The sequence below is a fragment of the Phacochoerus africanus genome, chromosome 8, assembly GCF_016906955.1.
Source record: "Phacochoerus africanus isolate WHEZ1 chromosome 8, ROS_Pafr_v1, whole genome shotgun sequence".
Taxonomy (NCBI): Eukaryota; Metazoa; Chordata; class Mammalia; order Artiodactyla; family Suidae; genus Phacochoerus; species Phacochoerus africanus.
Window position 1 is genome coordinate 162,742,974 of NC_062551.1, and position 9,582 is coordinate 162,752,555.

Here is a 9,582-nt window from a genome sequence, read left to right on the forward strand (position 1 = left end):
AGGCCAAGGCCCCAGCCTCAGCAACACCGGGTTCTTAACCCATGAGGAAGGCCAAGGATTCAATTCACATCCCCACAGTAACCCTGACAGGCCCTTCACCCACTGAGCCATCAAGGGACCTCCCTCCTTTCCTCTCAGAGATCATAAAGATTCAACTTCCAGAAAATCCAGAACGATTACAGCTCAGAGGGAGGAGAAAATACCAGTTCCTTCTGGAGACCTGGCTGAACCAGTGAAGAAGCACTTGCCTTTAGGGGGGTCTCTCTTATCCAGACACCCTGGCAGCCCCCACTCATCAAGGACAGCCACCCCAAGGCGCCACTGGATAGCGCACAGCAACCCAGATGACCCCTGCAACTTTCAGGAGGACTCCCGCCACTTTTGGGCCCCACGTGTTTAGAGGACAGCCTCCCTCCACCCCCAGTTTCCATGCTCTGACCTGTGTTTTGGGAGTTTCCTGGGATCTCCCTGCTATCCCGAATTACTGCTGGGCCGCCTGCCTCAGGCCTCCAAGACCTGGGCTTGCCCACCCTCAGACAGAGCCTATAGCCAGTGACAGAGACACCAGCATGACAAGGCTGGGGGAGACTTACGTGTCTCAAGCAAGGTCCTGGAGCCACCACACCCCACCGTGTGGGGAGGACGGCAGGAGGACATGGCGTCGGCAGTCTCCACTCCAGGGAGCGGAAGCCAGATTGCCCATCACAGGGGGAATGGACCTCAGGTGGGCTCCTTAGTGACCAGGGGAACCAGCAGAAGGGCAGGGCCCTCACTGCCCCCGTGCCAAGAACAAGCACCAGCTGGGGCCTGGGGCAAGGACCTAGGAAGGTCGGGCTCAGGGTGGGTGGGTGTAGGGGAAGCAGGCACTGGCTGAGCAGGGGAGGGACAGAGGGTGAGTGGACCACCCTCTCAAGGGGCCTGACCCTTCAGATGCAGATGGAGTGTGACCCACAGGGATGATCAAGATGGGGCCTGGCAGTCAAGGAAGCCTCAGAAGAGAGGAATCTGGAAGAGGGTCAAGGCACGCGATGGGCCATGGGTGCCTGGCTTTTTTTTTTTTTTTTTTTTGTCTTTTTGCTTTTTCTAGGACCACACCCACGGCATATGGTGGTTCCCAGGCTAGGGGTCTAATCAGAGCTGTAGCCGCCAGCCTATGCCAGAGCCACAGCAGTGTCAGATCTGAGCCGCGTCTGTGACCTACGCCACAGCTCACAGTAACACGGGATCCTTAATCCACTGAGCAAGGCCAGGGGTTGAACCTGCAACCTCATGGTTCCCAGTCAGAATCGTTAACCACTGAGGGAACTCCAGGGCCTGGCTTTTTGATGGAGCTGCTTCCACCTGTTACTCTAGCTTAGTATCCACACCACAAATTGTAGCCAGAAGAGTGCGAACATGAAATTCAGAAGACAGACAGTTTCAAGGCAGGGTCTAAAGCAAGGAGACTGTTAGGGAGACAGTAGCCTGAAGCTTGGACTCAAGAGGACCGGATTTAGACATTCTTTGGGACCTTGCATAGCCTGACCCTTTCTTCCTGTCCACTTTGATAGTGTACGAAAGCTGGGTTTTAAGGTTTTTTTTCTTTTATCTTTTTTGGTCACCCCATAGCACATGGACGTCCCAGGCCAGGGCTCAGATCCAAGCCTCAGCTCTGACAATGCCTGATCCTTTAACCGGCTATGGAGAACCTGCATCCTGGCACTGCAGAGACACCACTGATTCCGTCGTGCCACAGCGGGAACTCTTGAATTTCCTTCTCATAACTAGTACATTAGACCAGGAAAGAGGGAACATAAAAACCAAATGTTTTTATTGGGATACTAATCATTTGGTGGGCACCTGCATTTTTCACCTTATTTGCAATCTCCATCAATTTCCGTAGATAACATTTCCTTTTTCCTAACTATGAGCATTAATACTGTTTTGGGAAACTTTTGACATTTGAAAAATAGGAAAAAGCATAGGTTAAAATAACTAACCACCACCAGGAGATAGAGAACTCAACGTATAGTCAATCTATTTTCACAGCATTTACATCATTTTAAATAAACAGGTTTAGGCTTGTTCCTCCACTGAGCTCCCCAGCGGCACCGTTCATGTGCAATTCTCCATGGCACTGACTATTTATCAAAAATAATTTCCATCAATTATGTGATATTCTGTCATACAGATAAAACCGAATTCATTTACCCATCCCCTCTTGTTAGACATATAGGTCATTTCCCATTTTTTGATGTTCAAATGCTGCTGGCAGGAACCAAAATGTACAAGACCCTTCCTTCCTGTGCCATGTGTCCAGTCTAGAGGGAAGGGCCAAGAGATTCTCTTGATACAGATTAGGAAACTGAGGATCCGAGAGGAGGTCAATGACTTGACAAAGGTCACTGTCTTGGTTCAGGTTCCTACCCAAAAAGGCCAGGGGGTAAGGACCCACGGAAAAGGGATTTCGGAAGGGCATCCAAAGAAAAAGTAGGCAAATGGGGAATGAGATGAGGAGGGCAGGCGGGTGATGAAAAGTTCATCATCCAACAAGTTGGCAGTGTGGATAAGCAGAGTTTTGTGCCCTGTTGGGGAAAGTCGGGGATCCAGGGTCCTCATGACTCAGCGTTTCCCCACCTGAGGGAGGGGAGAGCAGGGTCTCTGTTCACCCCACTCCAGTCTTGGTTGAGGCTGACCCCAGGGGCCCCAATTCCCTGTCCCTTCCAGATGGCTGGGGGACAAGGGCAAAGCAGCCTCCCGGGGCCACAGCAATGCAGGTGTTGGCAGTCAGAAGATAGGCAGCATGGCCCATAGTGATGAGGGCAAGGGGGTGAGGGTGGGTGCTGCCCAGGACCACTGGGGTCGGTCACAGAGCTGGTAACGGTCGGCTAGGATGTGCACACAGATGCGCCCAAGTTCTGAGTCCAGACTCTTTTTTTGGCCACATGTATTTTGTGGGGAAGGTCCCTGGCCAGTAATCAAACCCAAGCCACAGCAACAATCGGAGTCACAGTAGTTCCAATGCCGGATCCTGAACCCATTGAGCCACCAGGGAACTCCCAGAATCCACTGTTATTCTTTTTCTGTTCAAGTCTGCACCTGAGTCACATGTTAATTCCTGGCTCAGGGGTCAAACCACAGCTGCGCTGCCAGCCTACACCACAGCAATGGCGACCCAGGATTGAAGTCAAATCTTTGACCTATGCTGCCGCTTTTGCCAGCCCTGATTCCTTAACCCCATGAGCAAGGTCAGGCATGGAACCCACATCCTTCTTGTCACAATATAAAGTCCTTAACCCACTGAGCTCCCAGGGATCTCCAGAGAGCACACTTTTAATGACCTGGCTTTGCAGAGACAGGAAATCTTCCTCCGACCTTGAGCAAGTCACTTCCCCTCCCTGAGCTCCGAAATCTGATGGGGATAATGCAATCTGCCACACGTGACTGGAAGCGCTGGGTGAGATGTGGATGTCAGCACTTTGCTTATCAACAAGGCCAAGGGTTGGTTCAGCATTGCTGACCCTGCTATCAGGTGCGTAGCAATCACTTCAGGCAGACATTCAGTCTCTCCTGATGATAACTAATTAAAAGAAATTAATAGAAGATGGGCCGCTTCCCTGAGTTTATTGGCTGAGTAGTTTTCTAGATTAGTTATATAGTACGCCGTGTACACACAGCTCATTGAAATACAGTGTAAGTCCTTGATGAACTCTGGAGCTTTCCATTTTTATGGCAAGAGGGAGACAAATACACAATTGCTTATCTCTACGCACTGACAGTCTCCGGGTCCAGATCTTCCCGGGGGGGCTTTAATTGCTCCGTAAGCTTCAAACTCAAGGACTCCTCCAAGCTAAGATCCTGACGAGCTACGTTAGAATAAACATGACAACGATGCCAGTTGACATATTTATTAAATATGTGGGTACTGGAGGGGGTGATGTGGGCGCCAGCAGGAAGTCAGTATTTCTGCAGCCCTCCCCCCCAGCTGAAGTTCACGTTTAAGGGTAAGGCCAAGATAAACTGGAGACTGAACCCCGGTCTGGCTGACTTCAGAATCCATGTTTGCTCTATGACACCTGCTCCCCCCTGTGCTCGTGCCTACAGAAGATACTTTATAGCGTTTCCAACCACCCGAAAGCAAGGGTGATTGAGTTGCCTAGAACCATTCTATGTGGCAGCTGTCTACACCAAGATTCCTGCTCCCTACCCACACCCCCCACCCCGCCCCCAGCCCAGGCCTCTGGAAGCATTTATCTAGATTTTGTTTGTTGTTAATATTTCAAAAATTTGAGTTTGAAAAACTAGCATGTTTACTTACTTCTAGGCATTATGGCTGTAATTCGAGAAGTTTTCAGCAGGTGAGTGTTATACGAAGTCCCTACCAGCTACTACTACTCATTCCAAGAGATTTACATGTTCTTTTTTTGTTTTGTTTTGTTTTGGTCTTTTTGGGGCTGTACCCAAGGCATATGGAGGCTCCCAGGCTAGGGGTCAAATGGGAGCTGTAGCCGCTGGCCTACACCACAGCAATGCCAGATTGGAGCCGTGTCTGCCATCTACACCACAGCTCATGGCAACGCCGGATCCTTAACCTGCTGAGCGAGGCCAGGGATTGAACCTGCATCCTTATGGATACAAGTCAGATTCATTCCTGCTGAGCCACGCGTCTGAAAGAACTCCAGATTTACACATGTTCTCAGTCCCCTCATCTCCCCTGAGAGGAGGTAAACCATTTTGTAAACAAGGAGCTGGAGAAAGGAAGGGTGGCTCCCCAGGGCCACATCGCTAGTGACTGGCAGAGCGGGGAGTCAGACGCACTTCAGACTGGCTTCAAAGACCAAGCACGTTGACACCGGGACACCACCTCCAACCATCTAGATGGTTCCCGGCCTCAGAACAAAGCGTTCACATCCATGAACTGGGCTGACAATGCCAAAGCCTCGTCTGCGTGTAGCCTGACATCCTCCCAGAAATTCAGATGCATATGTAGTGGATCTCCAGGTCTCTCAGACTTAAACGGAATTTTTGATTTCCAGGTACCTTGGACCCGGTCCCCAGTCTCCTCCCGTCTGTCTTATCCATGCAAATGGCACTGCCATCGGCTTGCTCAGGCCAAATATTTTGTTGTTATGCCTCATCCCTCCCTTTTGATCCTTCATATCTCGTTCATTAATAGTCCTGCAAAGCACACCCTAACTCCTTCCACCTCTCTCCCTGATCACAACGGCCACCCTGAGCTCCAGCCTGTGTGAATGCAACAATTCCCTCTAAAGATCCAGCTTCCCCCGCCTTCCTCCGCAATCCATTCTTCACTCCCAGCCAAAATGCTCGCTCGCTCGCTCTCTCTTTTTTTAGCTGCACCTGTGGCATACAAAAGCTCCTGGGCCAGGGATCTAACCCACAACACAGCAGGGACCTTAGCCACGACAGTGGCAGCACTGAGTCCTTAACCTGCTGAGCTACCAGAGAAACTCCAAAGTGCTCTTTCTGTAAAATCATAAATCATATCCTCGGCTACAGATTGAATGTTTATGTCCTCCCCACCCCCTGCAAATTTGCATGTGGAAACCTAATGCCGAATAGGATAATTTTAGGAAGTGGGGCCGGGGGAGATGTTTAGGTCATGCTGGGGAGCCCTCATGAGTGGGGTCAGTGCTCTTATAAAAGAGATCCCTCCCTCCCACCCTGTGAGGACACAGAGAGAACACAGCCATCTGTGCATGTGGCAGTAGATCCTCTCCAGACACTGAATCTGCCAGCGTCCTGATCTTGTGAGGAATAAACCTGTTGTTTACCAGCCACCCAGACCATGGCATTTTGTGACAGCCGCTCAAGTGGACTGGACATCATTTCCCTGCTAAGGGCCCGTCTTTTATTTCCCATCACACTAAGATCACAAAACGTTTCAAATGGTCACCTGAAACTTGCACACCTTAGGAGTTCCCACTGTGACGTAGTGGGTTAAGAATCCGAGTGCAGTGACTCGGGTCACTGTGGAGGTGCAGGTTTGATCTCCAACTCGGTGCAGTAGGTTGAAGGATCTCACATGAATGCAGACCCAGCCTAGGTTACAGCTGCGGCTCGGATTCAATCCCTGGCCTGGGAACTTCTATATCCCACGGGTGCAGCCGTAAAAAATAAAAAAAGAAAGAAAATGCGCACATCTTAGTATATGCTCTTCAGATGGCCTTTCCCTGAACACCTGCCACCAACTCGGTGCCTGGGGCTACCTGGCCTGCTTCTTCATCCATAGTTCTTCCCAGGGCTTTCAGACTGCTTGCCACTCCCTGCTCCTCAGCTGTCTTTACGGTAATGTCCCACAGACAGTGGGGCAGTGTGATGGTCTATGAAGTGTCCGACCAATCACGGCCCCTCCAGACTGCACTGTATCCCTAACAGCGGGTGGGAGCCTTAATGTAGCTCTAGGGCGAGACTGAATATGTACACTGAAGTCCCAAGTAAATGCACTTTTTCTGATTCTTTTCTATGTTGGGGATTAAAAGAATATATGTCAGTAGCTCGTGCAAGTGCCAGAGGCTGTTCTGATGTATGAGTGAATGTATCACGCCTGTCTCCCTGCGATTAGGCGAGCATTTGGCTGCATTTCCAGTAATCCAGAGTCTTGCACCATAATCATCTCTTTTTCTATGTTCAATATCTCTGTTCCAGTAGAATCAGGATTGCTTTTGGCTTCTTACCTTGCTAAGGTGGGGTCCAATCTCAGGGGCGTGCACTTTTCCTCTCCCACCATGACTCTTGTTCCACAGATCTCAAAATGAATGTGACACTTCCGCCAGCTGCTAAGTGTGGTCGTCTCAATTACACATGTGGGTCCCAGGAAATGATCACATCAGATCTACTGGGCAGTGGATCAGGAGTCAACGTATTCTTGGCTTCCCTAGGTCTTCACTCTAATACAGAAGTCCTACTGGCGTTTTGGGTTTCCTGGAAACATGTCAGTTCAGATCCTTTATGTAGCAGCCTGCAGAAGAGCTGGGAACTCTTTACTCCCCAGTACCCAGCACTCTGGAAAATGGCCATACATCCCTTTGGAGAAAGACTGGAGCAAACGCCACTGTAGAAACGTTTGGTGGTGTGGTAGGGTCCTTCCTAAAGGGAACCTGGCTTCGGCTTTCACCCGTGAGCTCTGATTTTGAAAACCGGCTCAAGTCTGGACACTGAGCATAAGGGCTTGATTTTTTTTCCTTCTGGCAGCTGGCATTAGCCTTCTGCCTACCTGGTCTCAATCTTTTTTGGTTAAGATAAGAAAAACCCTCATTGCCTGCCCATCCATCTCACTGCTTTGCCACAGATCCACGTGGGTCAGGAATGTGTGGCCACCACTGTGGCTTTGTTATCCATTATGTAATCATATCCATCTTCGCTTTGACCAAGTGTTAAATCTGGTCTCCTTCACTTCAGAGTTCTGCCGTGCTCATTAACAGTGGGGCAGCTTCATGACAGTGTTCCCTCCTGTCCCAGAGGGTCACCAGCACTGAGCTCTTAGGGATGCAGGGGCCAAGGCTGTTCTCAGGACTCTCCTAAGTAACACAATCAGCTGATGGGTTCTCAGATTTTTATACTAAATCCATTTCAGCATTGGTCATGTCTTTGTGCCTTTTGGCCCCTTTTCAATCCAAGGCAGTCTTAACATCTTTCATCATTTACTTCCAGCAATCGTGTGTGTGTGTGTGTGTGTGTGTGTGTGTGTGTGTATTTTCAAAATTAACAGAGCCATAAAGGGCATATTAGGACTGGTGTCAGGTGTCTCTTGGGATGCTAAATCCTCAGTCACAGGTTACTGCCCCAGTTGATATAATCTCTCTTATCTGGTCCTATTCAGCTACCCCTCCCAACCCCCATCACACTGGTCCCTTAAGATGCACTCTCAGGTTTGTACTTTCAGATTGTGGTTGTGCATAAAACCAGGTGAATAATCCTTTGTCCCCTAAAGATGATCCCTTTAAAAAAAGATCAATAAAATAATCACCCTCTGGCGAGACTCATCAGAAATAGAAAAAGTGAGAAGACAAATTATCAAGATCAGGAATGACAAAGAGGATATGATCACAGACCCTAGAAATACAAGGTTAATAGGAAATATTACGAACAAATTTGTGCTAATAAATTTGACAAATTAGATGAAATCCAAAAATTTCATGACACACACAAACGTCTAAAGCTCACTCCAGGAGTTCTCTTGTGGTGCAGTGGATTAAGGATCTGGGGTTGTCGCTGCAGTGGCTTGGGTCACTGCCATGGCTCAGGTTCGATCCCTGGCCCAGGGAACTCACACATGCCATGGGCGGGGGCCAAAAAAAAAAAAGGTGTTTCAAAAAAAAAGCTTACTTGAATCACACAGTATTGTCCTATACCTATTAAATAAATTGAATTTGTACTTAAAAACCTTGCCACAAAAACCCTCCAGGCCAGGTCTTTTCACTGGTGAGTTCTATGAACGTTTAGGGAAGAAATAACACCAACCCTCCACCATCTCCTCCAGAAAATAGGAGCAGAGGTATACTTCCCAATTAGTGTGGCTAACATGACTGATTAAAGCAAACCAAAAAAAACCTAGCCGTTTAAAGAAAGAAAACAATTGACCAATATCTCTTGCAAACACAGATATAAAAATCCTCAGCACAAGTTTAGCAATTCAAAAACAGCGCAATATAAAAAGGATGAGATATTTTGAGCAAGTCAGGTATGGCCTCGGAATGCAAGCTTGGTTTTGAACATTTGAAATCAGCATAATTCACCATATTGGAATAAAAAAGAAAATCCATACGATCCTCTTAATGGATGCAAGAGAAAACAATGACAATTCAACGTGTTAAAAACGATAAAACCTCTCAGCAAACTATCAGCAAATCTGATAAAGGCCACCTATGGTGGATTTTCCCCCCGCAAAACAGGCCTAGGAACAAAGACAGATCCAGGAGCCTGTGGCGTGGCCCCGACATGCCAGCTCTCAGTGCAAGAAACCAGCACGTCTCAGAGAAACGGCTGGCCTGGCACTGAGGCAGGGAATGTACTAGATGAGCCTCGGATATCCTGTCCTGCCAGAGAGCAAGAGCAAATCTAGGTACTACTAGGACCCAGCTGAAAGACTCAGGAGTCAACTTGGGAGTCTCCCAACGATCAAAGAAGGGACAATTTCAGCTTCGCCAAGGATGACAACTACAATGGCTGGAAAACACCACGTATGTTTAAATACATTATTAGTTCATTAAAAAGAAATTAGTTCACTTTTGTAGGATGATAGGCAACCTCATTATTTTAGAACATTCGTTTTAAAAAACTGGTGAATAGGAGTTCCTGTCATGGCTCAGTGGTTAACAAATCCGACTAGGAACCATGGGGTTGTGGGTTCGATCCCTGGCCTCGCTCAGTGGGCTAGGGATCCGGCGTTGCCGTGAGCTGTGGTGTAGATTGCAGATGTGGCTTGGACCCCGCATTGCTTATGGCTGTGGTGTAGGCCGGCGGCTACAGCTCTGATTCGACTCCTAGCCTGGGAACCTCCATATGCCATGGGAGAGGCCCAAGAAAATGGTAAAAAGACGAAAACAAAACAAAACCAAAAAACTGGTAAATAGAGGGAAA